Consider the following 24,505-nt stretch of genomic DNA (forward strand, 5'->3'; position numbering starts at 1 on the left):
ATCTAAGAAAAGAGAAATTCAGAAAATTAATAGGCTTGTACAAATGCATTCCTGAGGCAGTTAATAAATAAAACAAAACAAATTTTCATTCTAAGAACAAAGTAAAAACTATGAGTAGTTTTGAACATAATCAGTATATGTAATTGTTGTCAATTTTAAAAAGGATATAAATGTTAGACAATTTAAGAGTACATGCTATCTGTATTTGTCAAATAAAATGAACATGCTCATTGTACCATGGGTTACACTTTTAGATTTTCCCCTACATAAATCATTTACACATGCCACCGAGCGTGCATACAATGGTATTCATGTCAGCACTACCTCTAATGGTGAAAATCAGAGACAGTTAAGGAAATTATAGTGTACTTCTATGAATTACTATACAGCTACTATGCAGGATTATGTAGCAATTCAAGAGAATATGTAGAGATTAGCTTGCACATAAATGAATTCTTAGAACAAGTAATTTCCAGTAAAAGTAAATGATCCAAATTCTATCAGTGTACCCACTCACATATAAATAAATACATTGATAAAGACTTACTAAACGCTCAGGTATATGGTGAAATCTTAATAGTGAATTTTGGTTTTGAAGAAATGAAAGAATCAGTTCTAATGAAAAAAATTGACTCATATTCTTTTCCTTGTGTTATTTTTTTAAATTTTCACAGAAATTTATTGTAAAGTAAGAAAGAGAAAAAGCAGAAGTAAATGAGGGAGTGGGAGAATCTACCCTTGAAACAACAGAAAGAAGCTCCATAACAAATATCAGGAACTTGAGTCCAAGGAGGAAATTCCATACTTATCTTTTTTTAAATTGATAAATAAAATAGCCTGTCCACAAAGATAATCATTGACATTTCAAATTTTATCCATTATCACAAATGCATTCACGTAGGAAAATTTAAGAGGAAAAAAGGAGATGGATATAGATACATGTGTATATGTATATACATGCACAAATATTTGTAAAGATACGAGATATGTATGTGATATTTATATATAGGAACAGAGAGAGATTTGCTAATATCAATCCAAAATCTTCTTTTTAAATACAATTAAAATGATAAATTGGATAACAGCACCAATAACAACAAGAAATAATGATAACTAAGACTTAGAGGAAGGCTCACTATATGTCTGTTACCCTTCTAAGTGTTTTCCGTGTACTGATTGATGTTTTATTCATACCATCCCTATAGATATGTCCATACAGGTGAGGCTCTGAGACATCCCTATGAGATTTGTCCCATTTTACAGGTAAGGTTCTGAGGCATACAGGGTTAAGTGTAGTGCCCAAGGACATGATGTAGTTAGTAGTTGATCTATGATGAAATCCAGGTGGTCTGCTTCCAAGTATCTACGCTTCTGAAAACTACTCTAAACTGCCAAGAAGAATATTAGCATAATAACAATTACCATTTGGAAAACATACTTAAAAATCCTTTCATAATAGCAATAAAATGTGAAATATTGAAACATAAATTGAATAGGCAATATGCAGTCATAAATAAAACTATAAAATCATATTAGGGAGAACTTAAAAGAAGATTTGATTAAATGGTTCGATAGACTACATTCCTGAATGGGAAGAAAAAAAACACTGAGAAATCGTCTATTAACCTTGATTTTTAGGTTTAATTCAATTCAAGTTAAAATCTGAGTCATCTTACCTTTGAAACTCAATTAAATGATTTTATATTCATTTGGAAATGTAAGTAGGTGAAAGGTTCAATATTTAAGAAAATCAATGAGAGTAGCTCTAATATTATCTGATAAAAAACATGATACTTTTACATATATAAAAACATAAAATAATAAAATAGAAATATCACTCAGGTCATATATAAATTCACATGTTCTTTTTTTTAGTTTACATGTTTTTGATGGGTTGTTCTTATTACCATTTATGACTAGCTTTGGTGGTAAAGTGGGATTGATTACTTAACTGGGAGTTTCAGAAATATATGGATGTAAGTGTAGTTTGGTCAAGGATTTAGTCTGCATTTTGTTGGCATTCTCTTGGCTCTGCCTTCTCAATGCCAGCTGCAGTTTTGACGGGTCTTCTCATGGTTGAAGGATGGGTACCCTTATTACCTAAGACTTCACATATTATTATTTAAAACTAGGCAATAGACTGGGAAGGCTGCCACTTCTGTCAAACAAAAGATCCTATTTTAGCTCTAACCAGGCCCTTATGGATAAATATGATGGCAATGGAAATGCAATACGTTTTGCACCACCTCTTCAATTCCATGGACCCCTCAGTGGATTGCTGTGTGGTAGGAAAGAGTTACTTCCTGAGGGGAAATCTCAGAGTAATTGGAATGGTGAAGTAGAAAGCAGTTTGTATAGACAATGAGGAAACAAGAAATATACACACATTTATATGCAAACACATATGCGATTATAATTTTATTTAAAATGATACAAGTGAAAGACATAATTAGAAAAATCAGAACCGTGCTAGCATAGTATTTTCTGTACATTTAAATAGTAAAGTCATATTCATTTTTATTATATTAATCCTAATTATTACTTACTAAGATTTTACTCAAATCTAGGCTGTGATGTGATAGCATATGAAGAAACACAGGTCATTTGAGCTGAGAAGATGGGGTCGGACTGAGAAAGCTGTATATTAGCACATGAACTAATTACAGTGGATTGTTAATCAAGCTTTTGAAGACAAGCAAAGAACAGATCATTTAAATCAAAATAACAATGATGTGATTTATTATTTCATATAACTAAGAAATTTAGAAGCATTATTATTCTCATTTTACAAATAAGAAGATGGAGTACTAGAAAATTTAAGTACCTTATCCAATTCCACAAATTGTAGAATTAAGGAGATCTTAGCCCAGATTTCTGTCTCTTCAACTTTGCATGTCCTGTGTGATCTCATTATAACTTTGTTTTTCACTTGAAAGAATTCACTCAAATTTCTGTAATATAAGCAATCTGGGGAAAAAATATGATACTGGATTTTTTTTTTAAAGAGAGAGAGAGAGACTTTTTTTAATATTTATTTTTCAGTTTTTGGTGGACACAATATCTTTATTTTATTTTATGTGGGCTGAGGATTGAACCCAGTGCCCCGCACATGCCAGGCGAGCGTGTTACCACTTGAGCCACATCCCCAGACCGACACTGGATTTTTTCTTAAGGGGAGATAATAATACAATGAAATCAAGAAATTCTGTTTTAGTATTTCACAGTGAATCTCCTCTTTGAGGGAAGCTACCAATGTTTGGAGAAATAGCTGGAAATTCTTCTTAGGTCAGATGCAGTTTTGGAATATGTCAAGGCATTAAAAATAAATTTATCTGTTGAAGAAAGGATACTAATTTCTTTGGAACTTCTGAGATCAAATCGGGGATGCAGATGATGAACAAAGAGTATTTAGGATAAAATACACAGGCTGGAAGGAAATGAAAGAAAGGATTGGAGAACTGGAGAATGTAGCCAGAGCTTTCAGGGCTGTTTGTATTGTTGTGGGGTAAACACTGTTTCTGCCTCTTTCCAACCCTTGAAATACTCAGTAATCATGTATATATAGGAAGGAAAGTCTTTATGTAAGTCCTATATGTTTATAAAATGAAAGAAGTTAATCTTTTTATCTAAATTTTCAGCATGGTAAAAGTAGAGAAGAAGATCTGGAAACAGAAATTCGAGGATGAGGTTCTTAAGAAATAAAAATAGTTTGTAACCCTGTACAGGGGGAAAAAAAATCATGGCTGAGTACATTTGCATATCCAAGGCTTATACAATTAGGTCGCTTGCAGTTCTGGTTAGAGTGTGAACTTTAGAGAGGCCTCCTGCTGTGCTAGTATTTGAAGCACATTCATAAAGGAAGAGCAGAACACACCCACAGGGAGGCCTTTCTTATAAACGTCATTCATCTGTATTTAAGAGTCTTTCAAAAACATGTTTATTGAGTTCTGACTTCTGCCAAACTCTTAGGGTGCCAAGCACAAGAGTAATTACCTATCTTGATATAGAATGTATTCTTCTAGAGAATGTGACCATCACTATTAAGAGTCAAATTCTCTAACAGTTATGATTTTATTTATATTTGTGATAGAAGGTGTAAAGGAGAAAGGCAGGAGCTAAGAGACATTAAGCTTCCCACAGTGGCCCTGCACTATCCTGCACTATCTTCTTGAGGAGAAAAAAAAAATGGTCGTGAGGAGAAAGTGGGGTTAAAGGAAGATGGTGATTGAGGGTGAGGTGGGCTCCTGTTGGAGGAAGATGGTCAAGTGATGGAAGGAGATGGATGCGCAATGGAGGGAAATGAGAACATTTCAACCTCTCTAGTAACTGGATTGTACTAGAAGCCCCTTTAGTCACTTTAATTTTCATTGAAAGAGTAAAATATAACCAAATATAATAGTGATAACAGCCACATCAATGTTTTTAGCAGAACAATTCACAATTGCCAAATTGTGGAATCATCCTAGATGCCTAGCAATGGATGAATAGATTAAGAAAATGTTATAACCTAGGTGGTATATATATATCTCCTCGGTGAAATAAGCCAGAATCAGAAAACCAACAGTTGGATGTTTTCTCTTATATGTAGAAGTTACAGCAAAATAAGCAGAAAAAAAAACAGGAGGTGGAAATCTCATGAGATATATGGAAGATCACTGAATTCAAAGGAGGTTGAGAAGGAGAGAGGAGGGATGTGTAAGGGGAGGGAAGGCAGAATGATCTAACAAAATCACTCTATGTGTATCTATGAATATACAACAGTGAATTCCATTCTATGAATATGTAGAAAGCACTAATCAAAAATAAATAAATAAGCAAGCAAAAAATATCAGTAGAGTAGAGGAAGGAGAATAAGAGGGTGGAGAAGAAGAAGCAAGGTAGGGGAGAGGGATTGAAGTGGAGCAAAATTAATTCCCTGAATGTATGATTTTTTTTTAAAATGAACTCAACTGCTATGTATAACAGTAATGCTCTAATAAGAGAATGAAAAGAAATTAAAACATGAGTCCATGAGGGGCAAGAGAAAAGGGAGTGCAATTACACTTGTGATATGGACACAGATGTATTTTCCAAGGGACCAGGCCAATCCTCTTGTTTTCAGTTCTTGCCCTGAACCAGAAACAGCTCCTGCAGAGTATCCAAAAGTGGCAGATGACAAATAGGACCACTTTCACTGTGGATCTAAAGAGAAAGGAGTCAAAGAGAACACTCACACTCAGTGCCTGTTTGCCCATGTTTCAGGGGACCCCAAGAAAGAGAGAGGAGGAAGCAACCAGCTTTGAAAGAGAGAAGTTGGAGAGCTTCCAGGAAGAGAAGCCCAGTTGAAGCTGTATGGAAATGCCTGCAGCCATTGCAGGGGTTATGGTCAGAAACTGTGCAGCCCTCCTCATGGGGAAGGAGTGCCTTCGCAGAGTGGTGTGTGCACACGGGGGTCCTTAGCCTCACTCCACTCCTCCTCCACACCTCAGTCTCTGACATCCCTCTGGTGCTGACTTCACACATTGCTAAAAAGCACATTTCCTCTCACTGAAGACTGTAGCTGAGTGGGGGAAGTTGCACACAGCAATTGGGAGGCTTAATGACTCAGAAAAGTCGAGCCTGGGCTGGATTGGATTTGGAGAAACATTATAGCCTGCCTGAATAAATGTTTCTGTTTTTCCCACTAACAGCCTCTTTTTGTTTGTTCATTTTTATCCAGTTTCCTTTTTGGTGAAGGAATCATGTATCCCTCAGAATTAAAATCCTACTAAAAACACTGAGAGGCCCTGGAGAATAGTCCAGAGCTACCTAAAAACTCAGGATTTTTATAGTTGTGCACAGGTATCTAACCTGGAGGAGACTTAAGTATATTGGTTCTCCCCATAAATAAATAGAAGAGATGCATTATGTTTGGAATACCCAATTACAGGGCCTTTGGAGATTAATAACCATGTTAGACACTTAAGCTAATACATACTCTGTTTCTTTCCTTCCTTTCTCACTCCCTCCTTCCCAATATTTCTCCTTTCCTATCACCTCCAAATCACCACCATTTTGTCTTCTAACTAATTAGTAATAACCCAAGCTACAACATGGAGTGACTTCTGGACATTCATAGCTCTCCCACGAGATGCAATCCTTTCAGGACCATTTGAAAGAAGTGAAATTCAGATTAATAAAAGACTAGAGAGAGACAAGAAAGCAGATAGTCAGAGGGTGCAGGAGATGACAATTCATTCCATTTTAGACTACTGTTCCTTCCACTCAAGCAACAAACCACAGTCAACAGTTAATGATTCCTAAAAGTGTAAATCTTCCTTGCAGCTGCAGATGCAACAAATTTGATTTTACTGAATGTTGTTTTCAGGAATTTGATTTTTTTTTAAGCTCCCAAGGTCATGCTTACACATACATGTTTGAGAGACTAAGGGCCTGTAGTCTTTCTCCAAATAAGACAGTCTCAAGCATCATCCCCTGTGTTTTTCCCCCTTTTTATTGGTTCTTTTTAGTTATACATAATATTAGGATTCATTTTGACTAAATTTTAGATTCATGAAATATAATTAGTTTTAATTCAGTTCCCACTATTTCCCCTTTCCCTCTCTCCTCCATCGTCATGTTCCCTTCCAACTACTCTACTGATCTTTCTGCTATTTATTTCAGAATTTTTTCAATTGTCATGTCCTGTGCTTATTAAATATACACTCATCTCTGTGACACCATGTTCAGATTCAGTTGGTATTTAGTCAGCCAGAAATTGGGTCTTAGAATCTGGATGTTTATCAAGTTCTCATGAATCTCCAGAAGATTCTTACAATACTTGAAGTTTGGAGACAGTCATAGAGATGGAATGGTAGTAGGAGACTATTGTGATGAGAACATATTTTCTATCTGGGCCTCATAGTTAACTGTAGTTTGTCAGGTGGTTTGTGATCAGGATGGCTTTAAGAATTGGCTTATAAACTCTCCTGAATGAATAAGTCGTTGTGTTAACATCCATTTGAGTGACAGGCCTGGTTCATATTGTTTTCCTGCAGGAAGTAGTTGGTGTTTTCAGTAATCTCTTACATTTGTGCAGCACATTCAAAATCGTCTTTTCTTAAATGGCCCCCTCGATGATCACAACAGCAATGTACTTTTAACAAGGCAGTTTTGAAAGCCAAAGCTCAGAAAGATGAAATGAATTTCCTCAAGACACCAGCTGGTGGTAACATACCAAAAAAAAAAATCTTCTAATTTGATCCCTCTGTCCTTGGGTAAGTATTAAGATTCCTAACTTTAGTAAAAAGGGAAATGTGTCAATTCCTTTGTCAGAATAGCATGAGGTTCCTTATGGTTGGACACTGAGACTTAAATTATATCACCAGAGCTCTGCCTCCATGTTGAGCTTTTGGACTTAATAGCTAATTTTCATCTGTCCATTTTCTAAGTAATACCTACCAACCCGAATTTCTCCACTGCTTCTGTGAAGTTCCCTGGTGGAACTTTAGTCTGTATTTACTTACAGTGTAGTTTATTATCTACTCTACCACTAAGATTTGTAATGCCTGAGATCAAACCCCTTTGTAGAACTAATATTCTGTGCGTGTTTGCTTATTCATTTCTTATGGTCTGCTTTCTACCAAGATTGCAAGTTCAGTATTGTACTCTCCAACATATATACTCAGTACTTAAGCAAAAAGAAAGTGATCAATTGATATGCATGGAAATGAGTCAAATAAGTGCATGGAAAGACATTGACTCTGCTAAGCTTCAATGTACTTAAACTTAAGATAGAGTTATTAATCCCTATTTTACAGGACTTCCATGAGTATTATGTGAGGAAATGTATGGACAATGTGCTAGAACACATTTCTTAGCACACAGGGATGCTCAATAGATGATTGATCCCTGATCCCATGAATATCAGAGACAAAATCTCCAGCTTCACATTTATGCTTAATCTCAGCTTCAGAGAAATTTATGTTGGCTGCTTTTCCTGAGCTAAAAGTGAAGGAGGTGGTGAGGGAATTGAGTTCTTAGGTGTAGCCAGTATTAATTGAACTGGTAGTTGATGCTGGCTGTTTTGGATGGCAGTCTTCCAGCTGGTGAACGGAAAATGCATGATTCCCAAAGCTTAAAAATACTGTGAGACTGATTAATTGTTGGTTGTTGACAGGCAGAGGAGTGTGTGTGCCACTTTACACCCTGACCCCGCTCAAAACAAAATAACACACCAATTGATTTCAAATCCCTTCCATTAACAGTTTCGTAGATGTTGTGATTGTATTAATGAGCATTTTTATAACACTTTAGAATTTAGCAAAAACTTTCACATAGATTCTCTCTTATGAACCTTACAATCCTTTACAGGTTGGAGTGAGATTCATGTGGGCAAATAATTGGGCATGTGTTGATTTAAAACTCCACAGTAACACTGAATGGTTGCAATTTCCCCATCAATATCCGCATTTCGTCCATGTGGAAAAATGTTTTTGAAAATATAGGCCAAATATTTGGGAGGCACTCCCAAATAAAAGCTGAGGGATCCAGAGCCAGTGGCCTAGACAGTTCAGGAAGCTATCCCAAATATATAAAACAACAGGTGGCTTAAGGAACACTCTTTGATTTACCACAGTTGTGGAGGCTGGGGAAGTCCAAGAATCAAGGAGTCAGAGACAAGGCGTGTTTTTATCAGGCTTTTGCTGCTATAACTAAAAGACCCCAGAAGAACAATTGGAGACAAGGAAAAGTTTATTTGAGGGCTCAGTCCATGGACAGCTGGCTCCATTCCCAGAGCTTGAGGTGAGGCTGAACATCACCGTAGAAGAGTGTGGTAGAGGGAAGTGGCTCACAAGATGATCAGGAAGAAGAGAGAGAGAGAGAGAGACTCCACTTGCCAAACACAAATATACAACACCTCAAAGACATGACCCCAGTACTTCACCTTGTTCTGCCACACCTTAAGCCCCTTTAGCTGCCACTCAGTTAATCCCATCAGGGAATTAACTGGCTGATTGTGTTAAGGGTCTCATAACGCAATCAGTTCCCTTCAGAACCTTGCTTTTGGAGGACACCTCACATCCAAATCATACCAAGGTGCCTGGACAAAGACAAGTTTCTCATTTGCAAATGGCCATCACCTTCTTGTATTCTCACAGGGTGAAGAAGATAGAAAGAAGAAGCTAGCTCTTTGTGTCTCTTCTTATAAGGGCACTGATAGACCCAACCTGATCTTTTATTAAAATTGGGAGCCATCTCGCCACAAAGCCATGAAAAGCTAATTTCGGCTTTACTATAAATTACTGCAAATTCTGAACTAGCTTGGAATGCCTGCCCGTGCCTTGAACTCACCCATGCCTGGCTCTCTGACCAGATAGCAGCCCTCTCTGAAACTTTAGTGACACCTCATAAATATTGGCCTTCCCTGGCCAGACAACGACCCTCTCTGAGGCTCTAATGGTCTTCATAAATTCTGATGTTGGGGCCAGCAAAAATTGTAAACTACCATTAGTGTGATGCTTGTCAGAGTTCTGTTATCTGTAACCCCCCTTTGTGCAACTTTCTGGGCTATAAAGCTGGGCTGTAGGAAAGGTGGGGCTGCTGTCTTGTTCCCCGCCGTTTTGGGAGGGAAAGGCAGCCCGGCCGGTCGAATTAATAAGCTTGCTTTAATTTGATTTTAATTGGAGTCAGTGGTCTTTTCTTGCGTCCTGGTCTAACAGCACTAATTCCATTCATGAGAACTCTGCCTTTATAACCTAGGGACCTCCTAAAGGACCTATCTCTATGTACCACCACACTTGGGATTAAGCTTCTCACTGTATGAATTGTGAGGAGATACAGAGACTCAGTTCACGGCACCAAAGTGATCACAATGCATCTTACATGCTGTGGGATGGTGGAATGGGTCACTGGGTGTCTAAATTCCTACTGAGGAGGTATGTTAATTTCCTAGGGCCGCCCTAGCAAAATATCACAAACAAGGTGGCTTGGACAACAGAAATTTGTTTCACACAGTTCTGGAGCCTAGCAGTCTGACATGAAAGTCCCATCAGGACTGGATCTCTCTAGGTTCACAGAGAGTCACCTCTTGCTGCCCCTTCACATGGTTTTCACTCCTGGTGTCCTTTTGTCGATGAAAACTTTTCTTCTTCTAAGTACACCAGGCAGCTCAGAATACATTTAACAACTTTGTTTTAATTTAATAATCACTTTAAAGTTTTTGATATCAAAATACAATCACATTTTGGAGTACTAAGGATCCCAATGTATACATTTCGAAGGGGATACTATCCAGTACATAAGAGGGGCCAATAGCAAGATAAATGTGCAACAAATCCTAATTGAGGTCATGTAAAACGTATAAACTAGATGTATCAGAGAAGGGTTCTACAACTCTTTCATCCTGCAAACTGAAGAAAGCTATTAGGGAGTGAGGGTAGGAGAGAGATGTCCTTATGGGGAGTTCACTCAGTGCTGGGGGCCCAACTACCTTCCATACCCCAGTCCTGGGGAGAAAGATGTGGGTGAGTAAAACCTTCAGTCAATGACCAGAGAGAATAAGATTCTTTGGGCTCACCCAGAGAACTTGATATGTATACACCTGGGGTTGAAAGTCACTATGGCATGGAGTAAGATTCCTACATAAGATACCTAAAGGTTGAGCCTTTGACGGTGAGACTATGAGAGCTACAGTGAGCTCAGCACACACCTCTGAGATCAAGGCAAGGGCACAGGGTTTTATCCTATGGCCCATATAGATAAAGCCGAGATGGATATCATGTATCCTGTTTAGTAAAATACCTGTAGTGGCCACAGAACTCAATGTCAAACTAGACATGAATATCCAGTTGCTGAAGGAGAGCCAAACATCTGCTCAAGAGAGGGGATCATCTGAGAAATAGGAAGCAAACTGCCAAATACACAAACGGAAGATTTTTAACAACCTACTCACATTTTTTTTCTAACGCAGGTTCACAGAGAGAAGCAGATCTAAACTGGGAGAAAGAAGAGAGGCAGCATTAAGTCAAGTTCAGGGTTTTGATTAAGATCTTGGATGTAGCTGTTAGTCATTAGGGAAATGCAAATCGAAGAGAAACCACTTCATTCCCACCAGGATGGCTGTAATTGAAAACTGGAAAATGACCAATGTTGATGAGACTATGGAGAAATTGGAACCCTCATGCATTACGATGGCAATCCAAAATGATTCAGCCACTGAGGAAAACAGTTTAGGTTGGCCTCAAGAAATTAAATGTAAAATTCCAATATGATCCAATAATTCCACCCCTAGATTTACAATTCAAAGAAATGAAAAACTAAGAGTTCCAAAAACAAACAGAAAAAAGCATACAGGCATGCTCATAGAAGTGCTCTTCACAATAACTTGAAGGTGGTAATAGCTTAACTGTTGCAGATGATTAATGGAAGAAATGTGGTGCATCTGTACAATAGAATATTCTTCATCCATGAAAAAATTAAGTACTGATCCACGCTGCAACACAGAGGAACCTTGAAACATTATGCATAGTGAAAGCAGCCAGATACAAAAAGACCATATAACGTGTGATTTCATTTCTATGAAATATTCAGAATAGGTGAATTCATAGAGAAAGAAAGCAGAATAATCATTGCCAGGGATCAGAGGGAATGGGGAGTAATGAGGAAGGGTTTAATGGCAAGGTGTTAGCCTTTCATTGTTTCTTTTTTTAATCATCAAAGTTTGAGATATGCTTGATCAAATGCCGTAATATATACTAAGTTGCTTAGCACAGTGCCTGGCTCAAAGAAAAAATTTTCATTCATCTAATAAGCATATATTGATCGCTGACTGGAAGGCAGGAACATTCTAAGCATAGGCAATACTGTAGTAGATAAAATCATCAATGACTCTAAGATTTTCTTTTCTAGTGGAGGAGATCAACAATAAACATATAAGCAAATAAACACATAATTTGGTGGCAGATATTATGTTATTATTAATGGAGCCATTTAGATCACACCCAGTGAAGTTCAATTTGAATGAATACATGTGTACCTAATGTTACATACATGGTACCTCACAGGTAGGGAATGGAGAGTGTCCCAATCTGTTCCCTTTTAGAACAGATCCTTTCCAAAGTACCATGCTGATTTCTTACTTTACATGAGAAGCAAATAGTTCCTCAGAGCCAGAAACAACAGGATGTCCCCGAGCCACTTTACAAGCAACATAATCATTATATGGGCACATCTGGGGTCTCTACTCGAAGAGCAACAGACTTACATTCCTCCTGTCAGTATGAACGTCACAAGTACTGTTCAGCATATTTTTTACTTCATAATATAGACAGGATCTGTAGCATCTTGCAAACAGGTGGTGACTTATAAATAGTAAGTCAGTATCTTTCCCTTGGGTTAATGATTATCAAGCAGAATTCATGGCTCAAGAGTCTTGTGCATGTCACTAAACTCATCTGACCTTTAATGTCTTTTGACTGGGTTTAAGACCACTGTAGGGAATAGAGGCTTATTAAAGCATACTCATGCACCTGTATGTGTAAATACAAGTGTACACCTAGGCGTATGCTGCAAACATGCAAAAGTAAACACATACTTAGGTTACACCATTAGGGGTGAATCCATACTGTAATTGATTAAAGAGAACAAAGATGGTTCTTGAAAAAGGCTGCCTCAAGACCTGCTCAGGATATATGTGTCCATCTGGAGGATGAAAATTTCTATGTGCTTTGCCCCTTTTACTCATTCTCCAGTGTTTGGCTCTGATATCTTTAATCCCTTTCTGATTTTTCAGCATGAAACATGCTGTCTTTTCTACCCATTTTCTGATCTAAGAGAATGCACAAACATGATTTTTTAAGCCCCTTTCTGATCTAGTAGCATGGATAATATTTTTTGCTCCATCCTATATCAATAGAAATTTCAGAAGAGAATAAACTTACCATGCTACTAAAAACCCTGTTATGTTATGTAGCACGTGACTTCTCCCTCATGAGTCTAGAATGTCCCACTTGCCTCACAGTCTTGGAAGAATTTAGAAAATCTTAAATCATTTTGTGATCCATTGTTCAGGTGAGGAGTTCTAGTTGTGGAAGGCCCATGTCAGACAGTCCGAATAAGGATATTGATGGTCTTCAGGTCTCTCTCCCTTTAGACTTGTGCTCCTTATAACACATCTTACTACTGCATTAGATATCACTGAATAAAAAGTCCATATGAGGTAGTCTCTTATCAAATTTTCCATTATTATATTGTAACTAGACCTTGGAAACTCTCTCCTTCCCCACCAAAGGAGATGACCAGGGGTTGAGCTAAGTAGGAAATACCTTATTCAATTCCTCAACTTAATTTATTTTCTCTGTATCTCAATGCTCGAAAAAACAATATTCTGTCTTGTTGTTGTTATTTGTTTTTAATATAGGATTAAGAAAATAGCATCTGGTATTATTTTTATTATGGATGATAATAATTGCCGATTAAAAAAATTGTGAAGTGTAGTACTCACTACAATGCAATAGTGTTTATTAAAGAGCTACTGTGGAAGGCTAAGAAAGGTCTTCAGAGAATGTGAAATCTGTAATGAGCTTTGTGGTAAAAAGAAAAGTAGCATTGGCTGAGAGATTGCTGCTCATCAGGGACTGAACTCCGGTACTCACAGAGCTTACTACCTTCCTGGCGGGTTTACTTATTGTCATTTTTGAGAAGGAGAAACTGGGGCTCTGAAAATTCAAGCAGCTTGCCTAGGATCTCTTGGACAGCATGTGGCTAAGCCAGACCAAAGTGATGCTCAAGGCAATTTTCTGGGACATCTCAGGTATGCCAAGGCAACTGCAGGGCCAGTAAGTGAGGAGACCGGGTTCTGAGCCTCCACCTTCTTCTAAGCACTAGAAATATGTTTTAATGTGTTTGATGTTTGGAGCTTCCAGACACATTTTTCACAGACTGGTTTCTGATATTTTAAAACTTGTGAAAAATCTTGAACTATCCCCCCCGTTTTGCTATAACCAGACAGAAGAAAAATACTTAATGTATCTAAAATATCAAGTCTCCTTCCTTTTATAAACAATGGGACTCGTAATTAACAGATCCATTCCTTTTCTTGGTGCTATTTCTATTTGCTGTGCGTAATGAGTTTTGTGTGTTTACTGCCCTCGAATGCAGTTGAATTATTCCCAAAGTATCCTATTTAAGCCTCCAGGGAGGCTTCAATTCTCCTGGAGTATGATGGAGTGTGAGTTCCTCTTTCTTTCCACCCCTCCCCTCCCTTTTTTCATCCCCTTTGTGATTTTGTAGAAGCGAAAATGGGCCTTGCCAAGCATCTGGTGTGCTTTCCCTGGGCTTTGCATTTTTCTATCAGAAAAAGGCAGCCAGCAAGAGGAAGACCTTCCTCCCTCATTAAACTGCCTTCCTCGGCATTCAGGCATAATGGCCACCCCTCCCCAACATCCACAGCATTCTCCAAATGTTTAGGACTGTTACCATTGACTGCCACCAGGGAGTCTGAATGGGGAGCTCATCAGCTTTGCGGGACTGCATATGTCCAAAGAGAGTTTATGTGTAATCCCAACAATTTTCTTTTGTTTGTTCTTTATGTTGTACTCTCTTTGGCTGAGGCTGATCACACTGGAACCATGAACTCTCATGCAGAAATGGAAATACCCCAGTGGGGAATCATCTCAGTCCAGACTCCAGGGAGGAGCGCCACCATAGTTCCTCTCTATCCGCAATGACTCTGCTTCTAATTAATGACGGTCTCCATGCTGTTTTTAAAGGTTCTTCATACTTCACTACAACATCAGCGTCTCCAGGGGAAAAAGAGCTCCTTATATCCTTGCTTGTGAATTTAGGTTTGTATTCCTACTTTCCACCTTTCTACTGAATGTTGGATGAGCCCATACTCTGTGGGGTACCATGAGAAAGCCTGAGGGTACTATTGGGGCTAGGAAAATAATACCCAAAGCGAAGGCCTCAGAAGCAGTGTCAGAAGTCAAGTTTGTCTCCGAGATTCTTCTGCCTTCCTGTTTCTCACCTGTGATTCTTCCCTGAGGCAAGTCATAGAAACAAGAACTCATTTTCCCCAAGGAAAATTATAAAAGCCAGAAACTCTTTCCCCAAAGCCGGACATAAGAAAGAAAAAAAGAAAAAGAAAGAAATAGCTCTAACTTTCCCACTCCTTTTCTCTGGAAGAACTGGCCAAAAAAAAAGGAGATTCTCTGGCCTAACTTGTTGGATTGTAGGACAAAAGAACCTCATCCCAGAAAATATTCTGACCCATACCTGGGAGCCCAGAATTGCCCAAACCAAGGGGTGAGAACACATCTAAGCAGACAGTCCTCGCTGGGTTTCCTCCCTCTCTTTCCACCACACTATAATCTTTTCTTCCAGTCATATTCTAATTAGCTGTCTATGCTTCAACGTGGAAATAGATAGTCCCCCTTGATCCTGGGGTCTTCAATCTGAAGATTCCTGTGTCATTTAAAACTGTTATTCAATTAATTTTTTTTAAGTTATTTTATTTTATTTTTATTTTGTTGGTGGTTGTTGTTGTTCACCCATCCTTTGCTATAGAGATTCAGCCATGACTTTTTATGGTGGACAGGAAAGGAATTACCCCTTTTCTGCCTCAGAAGTACCATATCTATTTTATTTACTTTGATTCTTTTTGAAGTATTTTTGAACACATTTATTAGTTCCATGTTTAGAATATCACACCAAAGGTTTTCTTATTGAGACAAAGATTTTGTTTTCCAACATTTGAGAATTTAAATTGCCAATTTAAAGTCCCCTAATTTAAAATTCATGGAAACTACCTGGCATATAGTTGGTGTTTAATAAATGGAAATCTCTTTTTTTTTTTTTTTTACATTTTGGAATCTTACTATGTCATTATTGCATCATTCAAATTAAATGATTAGGGTAAAATATTATAGATAGTCAATTGGTTTAAATAGTGAGAGAAACCATGTCAAGACTCCTCAGCTATAAAGTTTCAGAACTTGACTCTAGGAATAAAAGCATTACTTGGATAGTGACTTGAGTGTACAGCCTTGTTCTCATTTCTGATTACTTTTATTTCTATGACTATTTCTGTGATGACTATCATAGACAATAGCTGAATGCTTACCATGAGCTATGCACATTGCCAGGGACTGGTGGTGTACAGTTTTGTTTGTTTCTCCAATCATCTTTATTTATTCCCTTTTTCTTAAATGAGGAAAATTGGACTTAGTAAATAGATTAGCCAAGGTCACAAGGTAAAAGTTACCAAACCCAAGATTTGAACCAAGTCTAACTCTAGGACACATGGATGTGAGGATTTTACCACATCCCCCCTGACCACCCTTCACTCCTTTCTCTTCTGTCTCCAACTTGCCTCTCGTGTTTCTGAATATACTAGTTCCCCATCACTTTGGGCTTGAAGTCTGAAGGGATTGTAAGAATGAAAGAGAAATTGATGGTAACAGAAAATGTTGGAATTTTTTAATAATCAGAAAGAACAGGGCTAAGTGGTTATGTAAGATGCTTCGCACAAGATCCTGGGGATTTGGCTGCCAGTTCTGACTGTCTCTGACAATCTCCATTTGTAGGCAAGGTGATAAGTTATGGTCATGAAACAGGGAGCAATGCTATATTTCCATCCTCAAGGATTTTATATTTTAGCCAAGAAAATGAGCAGGTAAAGTACTTATAATTCAGAAATACTTGCTTTGGTTGGAAGCATGTGCTTTGGAAGCCCAAAGAGTCTTAACCTAATTAAATCTAGGGATCAAAGACAATGTTTGTGGAACTGTTAAGTCCAACCCCATGGTATGATGAGCAATTGCAAGGGAGGCAGTCTGAGCGGGATGGTGAACATTAAGAACTCAATTCAGGAAAAGGAGCACTGTAGGTAATGTCTTGAGCATTTATACATGCTCAGAGTAAATGTGTTCTGTAAAATGAGGTCCAGAGTGGACATTTCTAATATCCTTCAAACATAGCACATAGTACACTCTAGCAAATTGTAGGTGCTCTGTAAATGTCACTGTCCCTTTTTGGTGGTAATGGATAATAAACTGGTCCTAGGATAATATGGATTTTTTGTTATGTCTAAGAGCTGGATTAAGAGGATTTTTTTTTTCTGGTTGGCTATGGCTACATAGTAAACAGTCCCTAATAATGTAGGGTGATATATCAAGTTCTACCAAAGAAATGTAAATAGTGAATTTGTGAGTAAAATGCTTAATGTGTTATCTTGCACAGAATTCTTTTTTAAAAGATGTTGGCTAATGAGGCTGAGTGTGGCTCAGCAGTAGGGCACTCGCCTAGTACATGCAAAACCCTGGGTTCCATACTCAGTACCACATAAAATATACATAGAAAATAAAGGTATTGTGTCCATCTACAACTAAAAATATTTTAAAAAGATATTGGCTAATGTAAGTATAGTTCTACTCTTCAAACAAAACCAGTAACTAATGGTACCATTTTGAATATTACAACATCAGGGTAGAAAAAATATTTATGAACAAAAGATTTTTAAAATATTCTTACCCCCTGGATCTTACATTTTTTTTCCTAGTGGGGCTTAATCCTGGTGCAAAAAATCCACCTAAATAATTTGATACTTCTGTTGGTTTATGCTATTGCTTTGTCTTGTAAGACTAATTATATAATTGAGGCTATAAAGCCCATGTCTGAAAACCCTTTTGTCAATGACTCATCATATGACCTTGAACCCAAGGTATGACTCTGACATCAGCTTCTTCATCACTTAGCACAGGTTGTAGCCAAAATAAATAGTAGCAGATGAGCAAAATGCTTGTCCACAGTGAAAACACAGGAAATATTACAACAGGGTGTATTATTATCATATGGTCATCCTACAGCCCTTTTCTCTGTGCCTGAACATTCACCCTGACCATAAGTCAAGTCTCACTGGAAAATACATTTATTATTTCAGACAATTTATATTTTTATGTGTATACACACACACACACACACACACACACACACACACACATATATATATATATATATATATATATATATATATATATATATATAATTTACGCATTCGATGCATAGCAGCTGGGAGAATTTGGCACCAATAACAATATTTTTTCTATTTGCTAATATCATTTGGCTTGCTTCTCAAATGAAATTTAAAATGAAACAGTTTGGCAATCCACATTAGCACCATCTAGCAACAGTCCCATGTTGGTTCTACTGCAGTTTGATAATTTACAGACTCATTGGACTGAAAGGGACTTGGCGAGCTCGTTTAATTCAATGGTTCCTAAACCTGGCTGAACATCAACATTTAATAGGGACCTTTAAAAAATACAGATTCCTGGGCACAGAGCCCTGATGATCAGTAGGTTAGAATTTGCACAAATGGGACCTCAAAAATTTAATCTTCACAAAGCTTCCGATGACCAGCTAAGATTAGAAATCACTGTTTTAATTTATATCTCATCTTCAGCTGAAGCCCTGACAGCAGTTTTGTTTAAAGGTTTGTATGTTCATTTGTTCATTCATCCACTCACCCATTCGTTTTAGTAAAGATCATCCTGCAACCGAAAACTTCAGTTCCCCAGTGGTAATTTTCAGACCTCTTACGGGTGAGTGGTCAGGATGTACTGTGACCAATTTTAGAGAAGAGAGGCTAGAAGATGTTCTTCAATGAATGGGTGCTTCCAGAAGCCTGCCATCAGCAACATTTCCTCTTCAGTAAATCCCTCATGGCGCAGTCGCTCCTCCTTCCTCCTCACCCTGCCTGATTTAGTTCTAAATCTGCTGATTCCCATGGACTTCCATGCTTTCCCTAAAGCACAGATTTATCAACTCTGTTAAGGTACGTATGGCCCAACATCCGTACATACACCACTCCTTTACTATCTCAATTAACACAGAATCAAAGACAATGTTTGAGATTACAGTATTTCCCCATTTAACTCTCCTCAAAGCTTTCTCGTTCAATGAAGCCAAACGGGACTTCTTTCCACGTTCTTGTGCCTCTAAATGATCTGGCTCCTCTAGGTGTTTTTGATGGCATGGTCCCACATTCCATCTTGTTCTCCAATTTTAAAACCTCTGATATGTTTTGTGAACAGAAGAATTTCTCCCTCTGGACATTGACTCTTGGTTACTTTCTTTGTTTTGTGTTGTCTAAGAGATCTTAGCCCAGCCCTCGGTTTATCCATCACTTCCTCATAGAGGACATCTCTGACCAGTATATTTTATGCCTTCCTCCATAACCTGTCACTTGCTAGTTTATCACACCATGCATTTCCTTTTCAGCAATAGTCAGAGCTGTTATGAGTTGTTGCTTAAGGACTTCATTCTCTATACTCTGTTCCTCTGTTAGAATGTAGGCTTCCGGAGGACAGAGATTGTGCATCTCTTCTCACTGGTTCTCAGTGGAGGGAGGGCCTGGACCAAATTAGCATATTACATGCATTTGTTGAATGAGTAACTAAGTACTGTGATTTTCTGCACTGGTCAGCCAATGCTGAAGTCAGTGGTACCTTCTTGTCCAATTTTTAGTCTCATAAGAAACTGTTGGTATATCCCGTCAACCTGGGAGTTACAATTGTACTTAAGCAGAGTGGCTGATCAGTTACTGTAATCATCCCACTAACAAACCTGAATCCTTCTTTCTCCAACATAAATGCTGCATCCTTTTCATACTGACTTCAGAAAAAAAAGAATCCAGTGTCCTCTTCAGAGTGTGTTCTTGGGAACTTAATATTTGTTAATAACATCTTTGACTTTCAACATCAAAGTCACCAGAGCAATTGGATAACCCACTGATTGAAAACGTATTATTGTTTCATTATTTGTACACAGCAAACATATATTCTTATGAACTACCAAGCCTGGCAACATTTAGAAAGATTTTAACCTTTTCATATGGATGTTTATATGATTCTAAACATGAAGAATGACATTGTGGGGAAAAAAAAAACATTGGGGAAAACTGTGGCTTGGAGTAATTATTTCATTCTCTTCTATGATCTTGGAAATGTCATGTTACATATCTAAGCCTAAATTTTCTCCTTGATAAAATAGGGATAAGACCTAATCCATGGTGTTATTGTAACATTCAACATCCAAATAAAATATTATATGTGAAAACATTTTACAAGTACTAAAACCTTATTCCAACTTAAAAGTATATTATATGAATGGGAGCTGCTATCCCTTCATTTCAAAGAAGTCATTAAATATCAAGTATGTGTAATCTTTGTGCCAAGTGCAAGAGGCAGTGGTAAAACCCAGATATACCCATGATCTCATGAAGCTTTTTGTCTAAGAAAAAAATGCTACATATTCATAGTTACACACACACACACACACACACACACACACACACACACACACATCTTATTGTGGTTTTGATAAAGATTATGAAGAAATGCTATATAAGGTTATCAAAGAGAAATAACACAATCTATTTATCAGCCAATAATAGCATAACAATGAAACCCATATTGTCCTACAACAGTTTTCTATTATGCCAACATTTACCTATTCAATTTCTTCCTCCCCATATGAGATGAAAACAAGTAATAAACATTTCATAAATGGAAGAAAACAGATATGTAAGGATTATTTCCAGGTCCAGATTTATACAGTTCATGTAAGACTGAGAAACAAAGAAACTTCTTTAGAGAAGATGCAGGTGTGAATTTCCAGTTCTACTCACTTACTAAATTTGGAATTCTCCCCTTTTTAATCTTTACCCACTTCTGTTATTCTTTAATGGTGCCTATATTCTGAAGAATTCCATATTCCTTTCCTTCTTGTTTGTTTGCTATTAGAGTTGTCTTAATCATTTATCTAAATAATTATAATTTCCTCTAATTCATGCCTGTGTTTCTATTATTTTCTTTTCCAACCTAAGCAATATCTGCTTTTAGACATCATTTGTTCAGGAATAGTTCAATATATATAAATCATGAAAGGAATTGGAAATTTACTACGTGACACTTAGCAAAAAGACAAAAATGCCTACACACAATCAGAAGACAAATAATAAATGGAGAAATTATTCACAGCACATAAAAGAGGAAAAAGGCTGACTTGATTAATATGCAAAGAGCTCTTAAAAATCAATACGGAAAAGACAAATGACCTAATAGAAAAATGGGCAAAGAAGATGAACAGGCAGCCCTTGAAAGGAATCATGCAAATAGCCAATAAACATGAAAAAAGAGCACGATCTCACACGTAATTAGGGAAATGCAAATTAAAGTTTTAATGAGATGCTGTTTGTCACTTATCAGATGGGTGTAGATAAGAATTTGAAAATACTGCTTATTGGCAGTCGTTGACAATACCAGATCTTCAATTACTGTTTATGAGAATGCAAATTTGAAAATAAGTAAAAAAAATAGAGGTCAGTTTTATCCTATTCAAACTTAAAAGTCATACCCTTTAATAGAGTAACTCCATTTCTTAGATTTTATCCTACAGAAATACGTATTTGTTTGTGAAAGTGTTTTACAGCATTGTATGTAATATAAAAGAGCAATTACAGACATCAGAAGATTGGTTAACTCAATTTCCTATTTTAAAATATGTCACATTATTTGAGAAGATGCCCAACAAACTGCAAACCTTTCCTCTAAGTTCATAATCAATTGGGAAAAAAATGATAAGATATAGCATATAGAGAGAACAAAATACCACCTTTCAGTAGAGACTTTGTTAGATAATATGATTGATATCTGTAGTTAGATTGACTTCCAAGACCACTCACCGCAGCCCTGGAACATTAATGACAAGGAAGAGCTGACTCCTGCAGGGACCCCATGCTCCTTGGAGCTGCAAAGAAACATGCTAAGTCCAAGTGGACCATATATAGACCAGTCCATTCCAGACCATGTGGATAACAAAGGGGGTGGGGGAAAGAAGGTTAGTGTTCTACTCTTTGATCTCCACATGCAACATAGGAAAAATCAGGACTTGTCTCAAAGGTTATCCTCTCTCAGAAACACAAATGGCAATAAACATGTTCCCCAAAGAAAAAAATATATATACAAAGGGCAAAGTGAATACATTAAGTGATCCCATTTGTTATAAGACATTAATGTTCACAAAGCTTATCTGAGGAGCTGGGGGGGCTAGCTCAGTTGGTAGAGTGCTTGCTTCACATGTACAAGGCCCTGGGTTCAATCCCTAGCACCGCAAAAATAGAAAAAAAAAAAAACAACCTTATCCAAGTAATTGAAATTATTTTTATAAAGATGAGCCAATTCCTAACATTTGATTAGATTTGTGGAAGGAAACTAGACCTACTGTTGGGAGAACACTTGCTTTCCATTTCATACCCTGTGTATGAATCAGATTTGTTTTTCTTATGTGCATATGTGATGTTAGTAATGATGACAACAATACCACAGCAGATTTAAAACATTTGTCTCTACTTGATTGTTGTTACAAAATCATAAAAATCAAGTTTATTTTTCTCTTATTTGCTGGAAACCTCCTTCCAGCGTTTTCTCTGGCTGACACTGTGACACCTGAACCACCAAATGTTTACATTATCCAGCTGAGGATATTTGTTTAGTAAACAAAACACTCCCCATCAACTCTGCCCATCAATAAACCGCTTATCTACCAAGTGGGGCTTCCATGCCACTGTTAGCAAGAAGATGGATAGACCCTTTCTTAAAACAATATAGCTGTGTCTCTCAAAGAATTTTAGATTGACATTTAGTCTGGCAATTTTAACTTCAAGAATTAATTTTAAACGATATCATGTATATAAGCAAATACTTAGTTTCTGGGGTGTTCATTAAAATATTGTTTTGATTTCAATGATGTTCATACTACTAATTGTCCAATATTAGAAAATTTGTTAAATATAGTATGAGACCCTACAAAGGAAATCTTGTAAGTCTTAGAATAATAGTGAAGGAATTACAATGACATAAAGATGTTCATGACACAATTTTAATAGAAAATACATAAGTACCAACTTTATATAAAATATAGATTTATTTTTGTAAATAAAACTTAAGCTGCAAGAGATGTAGAATAACAAACACTTTACTATCAGTGGCAATTATCTCTATTTGAGATAATGACCTGATTTTCAATTTTCCTTTATTTCCCTACATAGTTACACTTTCTCAAATTCCCCTAATAAACATATTATTCTTGTATACAGGGAATTACATATATGAAATGGAACCACCACTTGACCCAGCTTTCCCATTCCTATAGCCAAATGACTTTTAAAATCAGCATACTACAGTCTCGTAGCCACACTGATGTTTATAGCAGTTTAACTCACAATAGCTAAACTATGAAACCAACCTAGGTGTCCTTCAACAGATGAATGGATATAAAGAAAATGTGGTACATATACACAACAGTATATTACTCAGCCTTAAAGAAGAATACAATTAAGGAATTTGCAGGTAAATGGATGGAGCTGGAGAATATCATGCTAAGCAAAATAAGTCAAACCCCCCAAATCAAAGGCCAAATGTTTTCTCTGATATGTGGATGCTAATTCACAATAAGAGGGAAAGAAGGGTGTGAGGGAAAGTAAATTTACTTTGGATTTGGCAGAGGGGATTATAGAGAGAAGAGGCAATATAGGGGTAGGAAGGATAGTAGAATGAATCGGACATTATTACCCTGTATACATATATGATTACATGACCAGTGTGATTCTACCACATGAACACCCAGAAGAATGAGAAGTTATACTTTATTTATGTATGATGTGTCAAAATGCATTCTACTGTCATGTGTAACTAATCAGAACAAATAAAAAGATAAAAATATAGCAGAAGAATGATATCATTATCAAGATTCAGCAGAGGAGCTGTCTACTCCTAGAAGTCTCTCCTTATTTCTTTATGTTCATCATCTCTCCACTCCCTAGAATCTCCCTCCCCATGTTCTTAGACCCCCTGACTATATGCCTGACGCCCACACAAGGGGTGAATTTCCTAATAGCAGATACTGTGTGTTATCCAATTGAAAAACTCTTCCCAAATAGTGCAAGGAAACTGTATACACATTATTTGTTGCCTAAATGCAATTACCTGTACTGGATTTTCCTCAATAAAAGAGATTATAAAAGCATGGATGGCTCAACCAGGAAAAGGGCTGTGCCTGAAACGAAAATATCCCAGGTAAAGTATTATCTTGAGGAATTGTTCAGTTTCTGAATGTGATTTCATTAGAGTGGACATTTGGGCAGGTAATTGAGGGTTACCAACTGCCAATTCAAAAAAGCACCCTCTAGGAAGATGTCCACCTGTTGAACAGAGGCAATCGGTAAGGAACTGTAAAAATCAGAGGCCAGTAAAGAAGTGTTCCCTGTGGAGAAAGTTCTGAGTGCTCCATCAATCCAACCCTTGTACAGTATGGAGTTATTAATAAAGAGCCTGCTAATCTAGCCTCTGCTCTCATTCCTGCTTTTTGAGGGAATTAAACTGCAAGATAAGCCTTGGCAGTTTTGTGTCTCTCTAGGACTTGTTAAATTTCTCTCTCCCTCTTCTCCTACCTCCTGAAATCTTAAGCGCTGATGCTTTATGTTCTA

This window comes from Ictidomys tridecemlineatus, chromosome 4 (genome assembly GCF_052094955.1).
Source record: "Ictidomys tridecemlineatus isolate mIctTri1 chromosome 4, mIctTri1.hap1, whole genome shotgun sequence".
NCBI lineage: Eukaryota > Metazoa > Chordata > Mammalia > Rodentia > Sciuridae > Ictidomys > Ictidomys tridecemlineatus.